At 34.7% G+C, this 16493-nt stretch overlaps 1 protein-coding gene across 2 annotated transcripts in view; it reads right to left on the reverse strand.

Annotated features, from left to right (window-relative positions):
- The window catches only part of LOC125679598 (uncharacterized), a 35086-nt gene extending 26925 nt beyond the window's left edge, over positions 1-8161 (reverse strand). The window contains exon 1 of one of the 2 annotated variants that reach the window (XM_048918908.2): positions 7893-8161. The gene's annotated coding sequence lies outside the window, so the exon portion shown is untranslated. The remainder of the gene's footprint in view (positions 1-7892) is intronic. The other variant, XM_048918909.2, reaches the window with a different exon arrangement.
- Between the last annotated feature and the right edge of the window lie 8332 nt (positions 8162-16493).

The following is a 16493-nucleotide window of genomic DNA, read 5'->3' on the forward strand; positions in this document are numbered from 1 at the left end:
AATGTGAATATGGGCATTATTGATTGTCACAGACGTGGATCCGCTTTTTTACTTCAGAGATGTGGATATGGGCATTATTGATTGTCACAGACGTGGATATCCGCTTTTTTGACTTCAGAGATGTGGATATGGGCATTATTGACTTCACAGATGTGGATATTGGCATTAACTGTAACAATTGTTGATATCGGCATTACTGACTGTCACAGATGTGGATATCCGCATTATTGACACCACATATCTGGATATGGTCATTATTGACTTCACAGATGTGGATATTGGCATTGACTGTAACAAATGTTGATATCGGCATTATTGACTGTCACAGACGTGAATATCCGCATTATTGACTTCACATATGTGGATATGGTCATTATTGACTTCACAGATGTGGATATTGGCATTGACTGTAACAATTGTTGATATCGGCATTACTGACTGTCACAGATGTGGATATCCTCATTATTGACTTCACAGACGTTGATATAGACGTTATTGACTGTCACAGACGTGGATATCGGCATTATTGACTGTCACAGATGTGTATATCGGCATTATTGACCGTCACAGATGTAGATATCGGCATTATTGACTTCACATATGTGGATATTGGAATTATTGACTTCAGAGACGTGGATATTGGCATTATTGACTGTCACAGATGTGGATATCGGCATTATTGACTGTCACAGATGTGGATATCGGCATTATTGACTGTCACAGATGTGGATTTGGGCATAATTGACTTCACAGATGTAGATACCGGCATTATTGACTTCACATATGTGGATATGCTAATTATTGACTTCAGAGACGTGGATATCGGCATTATTGACTGTCACAGATGTGGATATCGGCATTATTGACTTCACAGATGTGAATATGGGCATTATTGACTGTCTGACGTGGATATCCGCATTATTGACTTCACAGATGTGGATATTGGCATTATTGACTTCACAGATGTGGATATCGGCATTACTGACTGTCACAAATGTGGATATGGGCATTATTGACTGGCACAGACGTGGACATCCGCATTATTGACTTCACAGATGTGAATATGGGCATTATTGACATCACAGATGTGGATATGGTCATTACTGACTTCACAGATGTGGATATCGGCATTATTGACTTCACAAATGTGCATATCGGCATTATTGACTGTCACAGACGTTGATATCGGTATTATTGACTGTCACAGATGTGGATATTGGCATTATTGACTTCACAGATGTGGATATCGGCATTGACTGTCACAAATGTGGATATGGGCATTATTGACTGGCACAGACGTAAACATCCGCATTATTGACTTCACAGATGTGGATATGGTCATTACTGACTTCACAGATGTGGATATCGGCATTATTGACTTCAAATGTGCGAATTATAATCAGGAAACCATATTTCACCATGTATGTAAACTTCAAAACAATTTGTTCGGTACTATTTTGGTGAAAACGCATCGGCAAGCTCCATTGCCTTGCCCTGACAAGAAATCCTGCTGTCATTTCCTTTTCGAACAAAACAAATATAGGGGACATCCCTACGTTATTGCAACGTTTTGTCAGAAGATTCATTTTAAATCTCAACAGACATCCAGAACCTGGGTATATGTGACCTTGATCTTTGACCTAAAACAAATCCGGGATGTCAACTCCGTGAGCGAAGTATGGCAGTAAGTTCACAAGGTAGTTCAGAAATACGATAACTGATGCTGCCCTCCGATCACAATCAAGTCGATATCTGTTCTTGCGAGTTATTTTTCCAATATCGCGATACCTCACCGAATTATAATCAATCAATATTTAAAAAAAATAACAATATGTTTCTATTACTTACCATATCATATGAACTGTATATCGGTCGATATACGGGTTAAAATTCCTCCAGTTATACCCTGTACTTGCAACCAGATGCGAAAATACATCCACAATGAAATTACTTATATCATACAATTTGCTAACTATGCATTAATCAAGGATAGCGCTATGTGTGTATATATTCGTTTCTGGACAGTCAACCCATAGATGAGAGGAGTCTGGGCTGCTGCAATGTCGCACCAGCTCCAGAACGGTGTTCTTTGGAGGAAAATCAGTGGCGGATCCAGGAATCCGTAAAAAAAGGGGGGCATATGTGAGAGTCAAGTATTAGCCAAAATACTCGGCCATCTTGGGTGCCGAATCTGGAGTTTTCATTCATACATACATATGCCAGTAATGCCTTGTATGTAAATTTGTGAAGAAAAAGGTGGTGGGTGGGCCCCCTTTTCCCATAAATCTATCACTGAAAACGGAGACTCCTTATGGAGAACGGCAAAAAAAATTAGTAAACTGTAAAATGAAATTCACTCCGAATGAAGGTTGAATATTTCCTTCTTGTTTGCTCATATCCAAATCTTTTTTTCACAGTATGACTTGTGAATTCAAGCAATCGATATTCCTGACTTCTGTTTTTCAAATTTTGAGTTAACCACATATGGAGTTCGTCAACACATCTATCATTTAAGAAACATAGGAAATGACAAGAGATAAATAGACAATGAAACCATTTTATATGACATGCTTACATGCTGTAAAAATATTACCATTCGTTTAATAACACTTTATATTGTGTTTCTAAGATTTTCTCATTTCATATTTGAGAGACAAGTACAAAAAATATGGATAATATGTATAGCAAGGGTGAAGTTATCGTAATTCTTATTGAAATCAATATTTAAACAAGAGGCCCACGGGCCTTGTCGATCACCTGTACCACTAAAGTACCACTAGTCCCAAAGGCAATGAAATCTATAAAACATTTTCTGTTCAAGAGTCCTGGAATTTACAATTTATGTCCCCCTTCTACAAAAGATGCTTCACAAAAGATTTTTTTTTTTAATTGGAATGGTAGTTATCAAGAAGAAATTAAAAATTCTTATTGTTCAACCATTTAATAACTGACTATTTTGGCCCCACCCTGATACCAAAACCCCTATCCCTAGGATCATCAAAATTACAATTCAGATAAAATTTCGTTTCAATTTAGACTAAAGATGTTATTCAAGTGTTAAACACATAAACACTATATACTAAGTTTAACCCCGCCCTGGGGTCAGAACCCCCACCCCGAGGGTCAGAACCCCTACCCCGAGGGTCAGAACTCCTACCCCGGGGGTCAGAACCCCCACCCCGAGGGTCATGAAATATGAAATTTACAATTTTGGTAGGGGCCATCTTGTTCTACATCACTATGCATTTAGTTTTTGTTACACATTTTTTAAAAATGGTCAATTTTTGGCAGTTTTTGCCCCGCCCCAGGAGTGCAGGAGTCCTGAAATTTACAATTGATGTCCCCCTTGTCCCAAAGATGCTTCATACCAAATTTGAAAAGAATTGAAATAGTAGTTATCAAGAAGAATTTAAAAATCTTCAATTGTTAACGCACGACGGACTACAACCAATTGCATTAGCTCACCTGAATTTACTCAGGTGCCCTAAAAATACTCATGTTGAGATAAGGAAAAATCTTCTGCTAACATACACTCTTTGACAAACATGAGGGTTTATTGCTGCAAAGAAAAACGGGTCTGGTCCTTCTCTTTGGTCATTTTATCGTAAATACTTGAACGGTAATTAATCCCTAAAGTACCGGTACTTCATAATTTGCAGTTACTTTCGCGACTCTAAAACTGGTGGATGGGACTGAGACAGACAGTTAGAAATCGTAGCTACTATACTAATGAAAACAAGAAAACTTATTGACGCAAACGTCAAATTCGGCTGCAACTTCTTGGTAACCATCAACACTATTTAACAGGCATGAGAGGCTTTCATTATATAAAACAAATGTAGTATACAAAGCACGTCATAGATCGTTCTGGTAAATGATTCCGTATTCCAATCCCAGTTATATAATATAATGGCTTCAAATTTAGATTCGCAGGGGGGGGGGAAATCACGATATCCATCAGAGTCGTGATTAAATATGTTCAGAATGATGACTTTGGATATTAGCATTCAATTATGTTGACCCGCAGTTTATCATGGTTGTTTTTCCTAAAACGATAACAATCACCCGTTTCCTGGCGGCCGGTAAAAAAAAATCAAACCACAACGTACACGAGTACACGCCGAAATAAAATCCAGACAAAGACAAGTCCAGACAAAGAAAACGTATTACTAGGAATGTGCATTCTGAAAACATTCGATCTTAAACCGTTGATGCAATGGAGACAGTCGGACTCTGTTGCACCATTCATTTTTCCTGGACTTTACAAGCGGGGTTCAAACATATGGCCATTTGTTTTGTGATCAGAGGGCCTTGAGTTCTAGCCCCGCTCGTACCGTGACTAAAATGTAAAATGCAAGGAAACAATAACCTTCCCTGTTACGGCCCTGAGTACCAAAAGCTTTAAAGTTGTGGCAATTCACCTACTGTTGGTGACGTCTCGATGAGTAAAACATTTCAAAGGGACGTAAAATAAACAAACACAAATAATTTGATCATCTCACCAAAATTTTAATTCTACATCACACCTTGATTTTAATTGATACATCTCACCTCAATTTGCATTTGCATATCTCAACCTCAAATTTAAATGTACATTTCATCCCGATTTCTATAAGTACATCTCATCTCAATTTGTATATCTCATCTCGACTCTTAATTTGTAAACATCTCGATTTTAATTTGTACATACCCTTCATATGAACCTGTTGTTGACCCTTCCATTATAAGCTTGAATGGCCGTTACAAGACATCGTACTCCCATAAACTGCTTGATACAATTGTGAGTTACTTCGGACATCTTTTCTCTATCCTAATTCTACCAATGATGATGGCAAATTCCCAGGTCGACAAACAAATAAGATTTTCTCTATATAGTAACCATGAGATAAATATGTATACCTACATTTAAAAAAATAGTTCAAACGATCTAAGTCTTTACATATAATGCTTTATAATTTTCTACATAAATTTTCTGATTCTCTCTACGTCTTCTAATTTTTTTTTATCGAGAATACTAGCATTATTGACAAGTATGACTTTCTGTAGACATTCAAAATTCGTCTACAGTTTTTTTTTCTTTCGTTTTATCCCGTGACTTTTAATTTAGTTTTTCTTTATATATAAATCTATATACTTACACTACGTACCAACATTCGTAATATAAAAGCCATCGTCAGACATTCGGTATTGTAATGGTTGTTCCTTGCTTTACTGACATGGATGTGTTACCCAGAATGCTTCTCATTTATAACTCTATATACATCTCAATATGACTAAAATAGATTCTCGACGGGATGTAAAACAAACGATCATTAAATCTATTAATGGAGGGGGTGTTAGAAGTGAAAAATTCAATCATTGTATTTTATCGCTTTCTCTCATTTTAAGGACTTTTATACACTCATCAGTAATACTTTTCGGACAACCATACTTAAGCATCTATCAATATTATCTATAAAATCATTCATAAATTTTCATCTTACGGTATCAGCCATCTTAATCGAATAAAATTCCCAAAATGTCCCATTAAATTGGTGATATATCTATAAAAGCAAATATTTTTATGACTTAAGGGGGCTTTAGCTGTCATTTAGTCACCAGAAATTTAATTCAATGAAAATTGCTCAATGTCATATATTTCAGTAATAACACCAGTATTTAATCATTTTAAAAACTTTTTAACCTCAAAGCAGACACATGAATGTGTAATTTTGGTGATTAAATAATTATTGTCTTGCAAGACAATAATTCTTCCTTCCATATTTCTTTACACTAAAAGCAGTTATCTAACGTAGTTTTATTAGGTTTCTCTTGTTTTTGCACAATATAAATGGCTTTGTTATTCCTTAATGTATATTCCCATGCCAATAAGAAATTTTGAGAAAAAATGGTTGCCATCAGTCTGAGAATTTAACGGTAGACCGATAGACCGCGGCTATGCCAAAATGAGGTCGGGCCATGCCATGTGCAAAAAAGATATCCCAAATTGTCTATGTCAAATTCTAAGAAGCAAAAGAATAATTATGATACGTGTGTGATAATGCACTTAAAATAAATATTTTCCCTTACAATCGTCGAAATCTATTTTTGTGACCTGGATTTCCCTCCGTTAATTTTAGAGTATACGACTTAAGCGTCTAAGCGGTTTGAAGATTATGAGTAGTGTTCTAGACAAATTTTTCATCATACGATTCGTATGTCTTTAAATGTCGGTGCTTTTTTTAAATCAGCATTGATAAATTTTATTGGGATCGATTTTTAAACTAAAATTTTCCTCAACAATATAACTAGAGTTATCCTATTTTTCTTTATTTCCCAAATATTCAAGTATTGCAAAACAAAATAATATACGTTCGACTTAGCAAAAATAATTTTGAGGTGAAGATCAAACAAACGACATGTATGATTCCGCAGTTAAAGTATTTTCTGAACAGTGATTATGATTATGATGAGCAAAATAAAAAAGAAAACGAGGACAATATCAATAGCTTAAATATAGAATTGGAAATGGAGTGTGAAGTTGAATACAAAAAACCCCCAAAGTTTGTTAATAACTATTTTTTCTCGATATATGTGTTATTTTTGTCGTCAAATTTTGGTCAGGTCTATGCCGCATCAAAAAGACATAGACCCATTGTCTATGCCATTTAAAAAGTTAAATTCTCAGACTGCCATCACTTTCACAACTAATGCCCCTTTCAGCAGAGAACTTTATTCCGTAACTCTGTATTGCTTTCGAATAGGATGTACATGAACTCAACTCGATGGAAACAGTCTAAATCATTGTAAATTAGTACGAGAAAACAAATCTATCCAAGCATGAAAGTACAAAAACGTATACATGTACTGTTGTATTCCATCATTTCTTCATGAAAACATTTTCAGTTTCACAGTTCTCTTATACTTTGATAAATGTATTCCTTTCAGTATATTTTTTTTTATCAATCTTTCAGTAAGCTATAAGTACTTGATATGCTTATAGTGAAAAACAACATTTATTGGAACTCTTCTGTGTGTAATGTGTGAAGGTTCCTTTAAAACCATGTAGCCACTAGCCAGGCAAAGAAATTGCGACTGCTATCGATTATATTTACCGCCATTTTCTTTCCTACTGTCAAGAAACATGACACATCATCAATGTAAATAATACAATCACGCCTGACCTTCTACAGTTCCCGTTTTAGTATATTTTTCAATCCATTGATTTATGAACAATGGCCATGAAACAACTCATCTTCATTCATTTAAACTAATCTCATAAATTTCTGTACATTCTTGATTCAATATCTCCACAAATCAATTTAAAGGGTGTGATGAATTGTTCTTCTCCTAATAACTGTGGAAACGCAAATTCATTGTCACTTTGGCAAACAAGCATCCATTTCTTTATTATTTTTTTTAAGTATTCGCATTTTCAGATTTCTATATGTATAAAAAAAAAAAAAAAAAAAAGAAGTTATAGCATGTCTATTTATTCTCGCATTTCGGTGAGGCTTTTTAAAATTAGTTATAGTTATTTTTTATTTATCTATCTAATTTTATTTACTTTAAATCACTGATAAATAAACATTTAAAATATTCATGGGAGGACAGGTCTAAGCAAGATGCCTTCGAATGTAAAATATTTGTATAAATTTATCTATTGATACATGTAACAATTTCCGTTTAAACCTGTGCCCGACTTATCAGTGAGTGATAACCCTCATTATGGATCTGATGACACTCATCTGGCTATAATTACACATGATATAATCTCACAACGTTTATATAAGCATGCACGTAGGTATGTGATACGAGTCTCGATTTACACACAGCTAGCGCTGGCAAACTCGAGTTCACGACATCACACCTAATTTCTACATGCAATTCTTAACCTATACATAAACACTTACTGTACAATTAACTTTCTATCCCAATCCTTTCTTCTGAGTTGCAAAGATAATCAACATGTTTTCTTTCTGCGCATTATCAAAATGGCGGTAGTAGACGTCCCGTCCCGTTGTTGTGTTTAGTTAGTTGCGTTACCGCATTCCTGAAAATATGCTATGCGCAGCAACGAGTTACGGATATTCTCGTTACGTTTCGGAATCTCTCGCAGTACCCCATTCCAATTCTGCTAGGGAGACTATTTGCCCGAATTTAATGAAGATTGTAAATGTCCGAGCAAAGTGTTGCATACACATGCTCGTTAGATACGACTGTAAGATTAAAACCCACTATCAAAGCATTAGAATCCTAGCAGATTTATTAGCGTGTATTATAGGGTGAAATTCCAAGAAGGACTGTAAACATTATAAAATAATAAACTGGAATAAGCTTTTCTCTTCGTTCGGAAACATCATAATTTCTTTTTATAGTTTCTTTTTATATGTTTATGGATTAAATTGAAAATACACTTAACGTATTCTCAGTACAACTAGAAGCCAATTATCACCCCAGGCTACATGGGTATTAACAATTTGTAGTTTTTCAACTTTAAATATATTATTGAACAATTTATTCTTGGTTTTTGTTGTGCGTTCTAATAGTATAAGAGAAAAAATTACGATAAGTATCCTCAACTTTGCCACGTGCACATGAGGGGTTGTCATTTGTAACACACCATAATAAACTTTTATTGAGAACACATACAGTTGTCTTAAATTTCAGTTTTAGTTTTCAGTTACATTTTTCACCATATGATATATGTATTTGGCCCAGATATGGAATCCTTCTCGAAGTAGCAGATGGTAATACATGTATTCTGTTGCCTGCATAGAAAAATAGTCCACTCTTACACTAATCATAATTAATGTTTTGTAGTGATATCATAGGCGTAGCTTGGGTTCGAATATTACCGAGGCAGGGGGTGTGGGGGGCGCAGCCCCCCAGAAGCTATCGACATTTTAACAACGTAAAAGGTGTTGTTGGTTTTTTTTTACCGAGGCAGCTGCCTCGGTTGCCTCAGTGGAAGCTACGCCACTGGATATTGCTATCTAATACTAGTGCTTGCTGTGTTTCATTTGATATTAATTTTAAATGCACATTGTGTTTTATTTTGATATTGTTTAATACATACATTTAAACTGCAACGCTTCATGAAAATAGTGTGCTGCAGTTCACACCCTGGTGCATTTTCTGAAATTAGACTCATTTCTTAGATTTACATTCTACTTAAATTTCTGTCGGATTCCCCATTCATCAAAATAGACGTGCTATATTTATCTGTAATCCTACGCATTGTTTACAACTCACACATGTTCATGAGGAAATGGCTAACAGTGCAATTTGTAGAGATATCAAAGCAAAAACACTGGAAACACATACATATAGGGAAAAAGAGAGAGGAGGGGGGGGGGGGGGCTAAATACCAACAACGCTCAACATACAAAGTGTCGGATCTGTATATAGATGAGAGATCGAATTAATAAGGATATATGAACAATATGAAAATGTCGAAATTTCAGGACGACATATGTCCTTTAAGAGCTGGGTTGCTGAAAACCTTGGTTACGCTTAATCGGTAGTTCAATCTAACCAAGGTTTGGAGCAACCCAGTCGGACGACAAGATATTTACAGAGAAATAAAAACCAAAGAAATAAAATAAAAATGTAAACTAGCACTAAATTACAAACTAACAAAGACTGGGGTTTTTTAAATATCAATATATGAAGCTGAAGTGAAAGAATCATTTAAAACCCTAATCTTCTCCGCGTTGGGCAAACCAATTAATGGATCCCGGTTTGGATGGAAAATTGTAATGGGGGAATAGCCGTATTTGATTTCGTAATGAAAATATTTCCTAATGATATTCTAGGAAAAATTCTACTATACTTTTATCTTTGAGTAGAGTCACATTATTTTAATGATAGAGCCAGAAAAAAGTAGAACAGCAAAAGTATTGTAGACTTTAACATTATACATACAAACAAGTGTTTTTTAATTTGTTGTTATTTATTGACGTTGTTACGTGTAATATATAAGCTAGAATAACCCATAATAGTAACCTTAAAAGTCTCAAAATCCTGGAGCCCCTAACCTACCCCTTAACAAATCCTGGATCCGCCACTATGGGGGCCAAGCAAAATTTATCCGCTGCAAATTTTGATGGGAAAATAAGTTTCATTTGCATCGTTTAGATGGCACAAGTAATATTTTTAAAGAAAAATTGGATAGGACTTTGATTAATTTATTTTTGGTCTTCATTGTGGACTAAATTTAAACTTGGATCATAACTCCGATTGATTTCAAAACAAAGACCCAGTAAATATGCTGCAATCACTACAAGACGCATGCAAGGTTGCAAAATTTTCTGTAATGGAATTATACAATACTCCAAAATAAAGTAGACTAAGTTCTTTCAAGAGAAACAGATTTTTTCATGCAAAAATAAGGATGGGGTGTAGACATTTTCTTATCCTTAACAGTGTGGGATGATGATCATTTCTATCCTGAACAATGGGGGACAATGATTCATTTCTATCATTAACAGTAGGAGACAATGACGCATTGATTTTCTATCCTTAACAATGTGGGGCAATGACGCATTTCTATCATTAACAGTAGGAGACAATGACGCATTTCTATCCTTAACAGTGTGGGGCAATGACGCATTTCTATCCTTAACAGTATACAGTTATTGACTGCGTCCGAGGACAACAGCTGTTTTGTTTGACCCGAGAATGGACATGTTGTTCGAAGCCGTAGACTGAGGGCAACAGATGCGTTCGAGGGATAAACAAAACTGCTGTTGTTCGAGGACACAGTCTATAACTGTTTTGTTATACACCTTCATGTTTTAGGTTTTTATTAGATGCAAATGGTTTGTTGACTTGAACTCTAAACAATTCAGAGTGATTGCGAACATTCATCAATGTATCCACTAGTTTAAAAGAAAACATACCCAATATCCTAATTAATAATCAATAATTACATTTTTTTATGTTTCTGTTCTTCCGTCACATCTAATAAATTTTGTATTTCATCATTGCCTCGCCATTACGTAAAACAAAGCAGCAGATCGAGAATCACATGACTTGCATAGCCAATAGAAATGGAGCAGACTATTGCCTGGTCAACAGTTCGTAAACTATTGACTGGTCAATAGACCACGAGTGTGAGAGCTGATTTAACAGTTGAAATGTTGGTTTTAAATTGTATCAGTTTTATATAGGGAAAATTAAGGTGTATAACAATGGGGGATAATGACTCGATTCTATCCTTAAGTGTGGAACAGCGACGCATTTCTTAACAGTGGGGGATAATGACCATTTCTATCATTAACAGTGGGGGATAATAACGCAATTTTCAACATTATTTAGGAGACAACGACGCATTTCTATCCTTCAAAGTGGGGGATAATAAGACTATTTTATCCTTAACAGTGGGGGACAATGACTAATTTTTCTCCTTAACAGTGTTGGACAATGACCCACTTCTATCCTTAACTATGTGGGATAATGATGCATTTCTATCCTTAACAAAGGGGATAATGACGCATTATATTCTTAACAGTGGGGGATAATGACTCGATTCTATCCTTAAGTGTGGGACAACGACGCATTTCTATCCTGAAGTTTGTGGGATAATGACGCATTTCTATCCTTAACAGGGGGGGGGGGGGGGGGGGCAATGACGCAATTTCTATCCTTATCAGTGTGGGGCAATGATGCATTTCTATCTTTAACATTGTGGAACAATGATGCATTTCTATCCTTAGGTGTGGGACAATGACGCATTTCTATCCTTAACAGTTGGGGACAATGACGCATTTCTATCCTTAACAGATATTGGCTTGATTTGGTGAAAGAAAATCAGATTTGAACCCCTTTGGGTGTTTTTTTTTTAATTTTTATAACATCATTCAGTCATGATTATTAGCAATTCATTTTGCAAACATAATTTACATTTTCTTCATGCCGACAGTACAGTATGAGCAAATTCCATCTCAAACCTGAATACTTGCTGGGGGACGTATACTGTCATTTAGGGGGAAATCATGTTCTCCCTGCAAAAAGAACCTGGGATAACTAGGACAGGTTGATACATGTATTTCCGGAAAATCTAACCTGGTATGGAACGAAGAAAAATCTAACCAGGTATGGGTCGGAGAAAAATCTAACCTGATATGGGTCAGAGAAAAATCTAACCTGGTATGGATCGGAGAGAAATCTAACACAGACTAGAACCGTATTTCGGGAGAAAGAGGGGGCGAACTTTGCGGGGAAAATTCTTTGCTTCAACACCGGTCTTTTAAAACCTGGAGCATTGGGGAATCCCATTTAGTTAGATTTTCATGCCACCCGCCTTTACATTCATAGCAACATACATAATGTTAAGAAAATCTCTGCAAAGCAGGATCCTGGAAAATGGGTGAATGGAGAGAGCGCTGGTTACTTCATTTACTCGGTAGGGAAAGACAATTTTGTAAATAATGCAGAACATGTCTCTTTGGTAGTTACGTAAGTGTACATGTCACACATCAGTAATTCAGTATGCTAAGTTTTAAAATTTGAATTTGCATTTGGTCAATCGCGGATCTAGGAGGGATGGGGAGAGACCAGGGATCCGAATTCCCTGATGTGGTCTATTTTTGGTTTAATATCATACAATTGTAGTTGTTGATTGGTTGTACTAGTATATTGTTAAGTTTAACGTCCCGCTCGAGAATTTTTCACTCATATATGGAGACGTCACCATTGCCCGCCGTGAAGGGCTTTTAAATTAACGGCCTCTGATCAGGGAGGGGTCTTTATTATGTCACACGAGCTGCTGTGACACGGGGCCTCGGTTTTTACGGCCTCATTTTAAAAAGCCCCCCCCCCCCCTTTTGGTCGGCGCCTCTTACGATAAGCAAGGGAAACTGAGGACCTATTCTAACCTGGATCCCCATGGGTAATTTTAGTTGTAAATACTACATACTAGATATAGGCCTACATCTAGAATAAATTGGACCCCCCCCCCTCGTAAATGTATGAGCTTCGTATGTATTTATCACAAAGCAAAATGCCTATTATTTAAAACTAAGTTTGACCTTGGCTTCTTCATGATCATGGTGGGAGCACGACACACCAACCGGCCATTTATAACCTCTATGTGCAAAGTATATATATATATATATATATATATATATATATATGAGGTACCATTGTCTCTCAATCAAAGTGTTATCCAAATATATATATATATATATATATATATATATATATATATATATATATATATATATATATTTATTTATTTATTACCAGTGACCTTGACCAAAATGTATCATTTATAACCTGGTAGGACAGATACAATTTCCGATGAAAAAATACACAAATTTTGACTTCTTTTTTTTTTTTTTTTTTTTTGTCAATACAGAGGTGAAAATTGTAGATAAACCATCGTAGTCATTTCAACGGTGGCTAAATTTACCAAGAAAATGTCAATAATTTTTTTAGGACTTCAAACATCGAAAACAGTTCATTTGAGCCTTGGTCGGCCATCTTTGTTTACAGATAGAGTGCCAGACATATTTGAAAGTGATTAGATGCGCTAACTTTTGTTTTACCACCTGACTGAATAATTTATCAAAACATCGAAAATGATGGCCGATCGGGTATCGTTTCGTACGCTCTAGTGTTTCTAATTTGAAATCATTTATATTGACATTTTCTCGATCAATACGGTGTAAACGTAGAAAGAGTCATCTTATAAAAAAAAAATAGCAACATTAATTTACTAGGTCTAAATCATAATTTACAGGCCTAAATCATATTTGATTTTCTTTCTTTCTATTCTTGTGCTGTTGTATTACCGAAGATTATCTATTTTGTATCTTCCAAAAAATAAGATTTTTTGAAGAAAAAAAAACACCTCACTTTGAACAATAATTTTTTTTAGCAACATCGACTGTTAGATTTACAGCTCAAATAAAACTGGGGTTGTGAAAATTACTTATCTGTGGTTAGAAATTTAGTTCACAGGAAGTCATTGAGCAAATTAAGAATTTCTCCTCATGGGTACAAAATCGAAATGGGTAGGGTTATTAACATTCCTAGAGAGGAAAGATTATGCACAAAATGCAAGTCTAGTACCATTGAAAATGAAATACATTTTTTATAACATGTGAAAAATGCGATGATAACGAAAGAAAAGAAGTATTTGATTTTGTAGAGAAAAACCCCCAAAATTTTCTTCTTTAGATATTAAATGAGCAAAAACTATTTTGTAAATATTCATTTTTATTTTTGTATATTTTTTGTATACTCATATTTTGTAGACTTGCCTAGATGGTCGAGCGGTCTAGCGCGCTGGTTACATGCTGCTAGTAGATTTGGTTCCGCAAGTCGTGAGTTCAACCCCGGATAGGGGCGGAAGTGGATATCCAAATAAATTTAAGAGTTAATTGCTATTTCTGTGTTTTTTATATATATATACAGAAATGACATTTGTAAAAGAATGCATTATGTGTTCTTTCAGAGTATGCTTTATCAGTTATTGTTATCAATTCATACGTATATTCTATTGTTTGGCATTTCTTCTCTTAATTGTTGTAATCATCTCATATTGTTGTCTACTTTGGACTCTGAATCAACAGTCTAGTCTATATGTGACCCTCTTTTATAGTTCTGAAGATATTATGGTCACAGTTTCAGCAAACCAAATATATTAAACTTATGAAATTACATCTAATTATATAATGAAAATTATTGATAACCAATTTATCCATATATCATAATGAAAAGGCTTAATTTATCTTTGCAAAAAATATACAAAAATAGGAAAATGGACAGTTTAAATCTCAATTTACCAGTATTGACCACTTAGGGAGTATTGACCGGGACGGTTAAAACCGGGGGCGGTTTTAATCGCCCAACCCTGTGGGAAATTAAACATTTTCTGTACATTATTATTGTAAACAGATTGTTAGAAATGTGTAAATATGATTCTTTCCATTTTTGAATAGAAATAATGTGCTTATAGTAATGAAAGTAAAAATAAGAAACATACGTTACTTTTATCGTTTATTATAACAAAGAGCAATCCAGGTTTCAAAATATGTGTCTGTTATTTCAGTACTTACCGTAAGAGAAAATTAATCCTAATTCTCAAAGTTTTCAAACTTTTCTCTTCAGTAAGTACTGTAGCAACAACTGCAATGTTTTTGTATACAATATTGATTAAGCCGATGGAATGTTTTGGTCTGAATTTGTTCTTATGATATCAAAGAATGTATATCGTATTCCAAATATCTCTAAATTCCTCTGGTGTAAGCATTACATTGAGTAGAACGCTGGTAACATATGTCACTCAAAGTATATTTTCATTCTCTGTACACTACGAGATTTTCATAAAATGGATAAATACGTTTTGATAAAAAGTTTATTGTATTGAATGTTACATTTCTTAACCACATCCAAATATCGCTTGATAAATATTTTTCATAAGTGACTGTGTTTAGATATTTTAGCGACAAAATAGATATTAAAAAACCCCATAAAGATAAGACGAAATCTTTGTCCATACATTGGATGTTTAATTGACCCTATGATCACAGAATAAAATCTGGCGACATGGAGTAATATATACACCACTGCTTAAAATCATACGCAAAAGGTGTTAAAACTTTTTTAAATTTAAAAAAAAATGAGTCGGCGACAGTCACGTATGTTGCAAAATTGGGGTATCTAGGCTTCCTACCAAGTTTATAAGTAAAGGGGAAATAAAAAAGTATACCATGCCTAAAAAGGCTATGGGTCCATGAATGTATAGCACACAATAGCCTATATAGAATAGAATATGATTTATTTCCAAATTAGGGCCCTCTCGGGCATACAGCATACATGATTGTAAAACATTTCAATGTGCAATGATGATAAAAAGAAAAGAAAACAAAAAAAACAAGAGTAAAATATGCACTATTAGTATGAGCAATGTTCATACATGAGACATTTGAACATGATAATACTTATTTGTATTATATGTAAAACAGTCAGAAATACACATAGGGGAATATATATGTATATATATACATGTACATAACAACTCTACATGTAATAATAGTAAAGGTAGTATAAGTACATATGATTAACTCCACTGTAATGCAAAAGATACCACGGGACGGTGTATTGGTACTAGATCAACATGTCATGTTTATAATGAGTGCATATGTGCAATATGGTCTACAGTAATACTAGTAGTATGAGCTTAGACAATGTACATAACATGAGACATTACTTGATGTAATATATGTAAGTACCACCATGTATCCTAATGCAAAACAGTCAGAAATGCACACAGGAAGAAAATAATAACAATATATGATTATATATATAGATCTATATGATTTGATATAGTTTATTTTCTAATAAAGTGCCGGCGAACATCGATTGCACGTTTTTATTGACTTTGAGTGCTAAATCATCATTATTTTTTTCCTATTCATGTTGCAACACCAAAACAAAAACAAAGCCTATTTGCTACTTGACCTGTTGACCCCCTTCTGCTAAATTCCAGTCTAGATTTAGAC

This window comes from Ostrea edulis, chromosome 2, assembly GCF_947568905.1.
Source record: "Ostrea edulis chromosome 2, xbOstEdul1.1, whole genome shotgun sequence".
Lineage (NCBI taxonomy): Eukaryota > Metazoa > Mollusca > Bivalvia > Ostreida > Ostreidae > Ostrea > Ostrea edulis.